Source organism: Dipodomys ordii, unplaced genomic scaffold (assembly GCF_000151885.1).
Source record: "Dipodomys ordii isolate 6190 unplaced genomic scaffold, Dord_2.0 Scaffold52, whole genome shotgun sequence".
NCBI classification, from domain to species: Eukaryota; Metazoa; Chordata; class Mammalia; order Rodentia; family Heteromyidae; genus Dipodomys; species Dipodomys ordii.
The window spans coordinates 6,308,262-6,309,748 of NW_012267268.1; positions in this window are offsets into that span (position 1 = coordinate 6,308,262).

The window sequence follows — 1,487 nt, forward strand, 5'->3', positions numbered from 1 at the left end:
GTGTCATGGCAAATCTCCCACAATATGATATTTGTAATTTCAGTTTCCCGCATCTCTCTATCATGCTGCCTGCTGCCCTGGACTCCAGCCCCACAACTGAGTGAGCCATTCCCTCATCGTAAATCTCTTCACATATACACACATCATCTATGGCTCTGTGGCTCAGGTCAGCCCAGTGTGACACATCAGTGTAAGATCTGCCTTCCCTGAGGAGCCTGCTGAGCCAGAGCTACAGGGCAGGAGTTGATCCTAAGGGGGCTTCAGGAGGGAGCTGCCTCCCTGGGACTAGGTTAGCCATGGTCCAGGGCAGTGGTTCTCCAAGTGTAGTCCCAGACCAACAGTATATGCATCGCCTGGTCACTCATCAGATATGTATACTTACGGCTAGTTTCTGGGCACTTGAGTTTGAATATTGCTGTTTTTAGGAGATCTGGTAGGCCTGCCCTCTATTGATTTTTGCTCAGGATCCCAGGGACCAGTAGTGCTGAGTCCAGATAAGATGTGCCAGCAGGACTGAATAGGCAAGAAGCATTCTCAGGCTCTCCTTGCTGTCCAAGGTCCTGTCCCCAGACGCTTGTTCTCAGAAACACATAGTCCACAAGCTCAGACTACAGCCAAATCTAGCACAAGAAGCCCATCTGAGGGCTGCCCATGATTCTCAGAATGAGTACAGGACCATGCGACACATACCTCCTGACATGTGTCAACCAACTCCTGACAAACTCTCTAGCAACCCCTCACTCTCCCCCTAAATCCAGCCCTCCCTCCAGTCAGCTGTCCTTCCTAAATTTCTCAGAATACCCTGGGCTGCTTTTCCCAGGGTCCCCTGCACTTGGGGTCCATCTTCCAGAGGTCTATTTTGCTTATCGCACCTGGGTGTATGGGTACTCTTCACTCTCAGCCAAATCACATCTCTTCCTCTGGCCATTCCTCACGTGGACCCTCCAACCAGTCTTGTGTTTCAGGATTGGGATGTTGTCACAGCTTGAAAGGATATGCTTAGTGTACACATCTAAATCACACATACACACACACACACACACACACACACACACACACACACACACACACCACTCCATACCTCTGGCTTTTACATCCTCAGATTCAACCAAACATAGATCAGAAATATTTGGAAGGTCCAGCACCAGTGGCTCACACCTGTAATCATAGCTACTCAAGAGGGGGAGGTCAGGAGGTTCAGAGTTCAAAGCCAGTCTGGGCAGTCTATAAGACTCTAATTACCCAGCAAAAAAAAAATTGACTCATGTGGTAGAGAGTCATCTGTGAGCAAGAAAGCCCAACAAAGGTGAGGCCCTGAGTTTAAACCTTTGTACCAGCTGAAAAATAAACCATCTAGAAAACATTTCGACTAATCACATGGAGACTTTTTTCTTCTTTCTTTTTTCGTCAGTATTCCCAAATGTAAGAGTTTATATGATGTTGACAGTATCAGAGATTGCTCTCTCTCTCTCTCTCTCTCTCTCTCT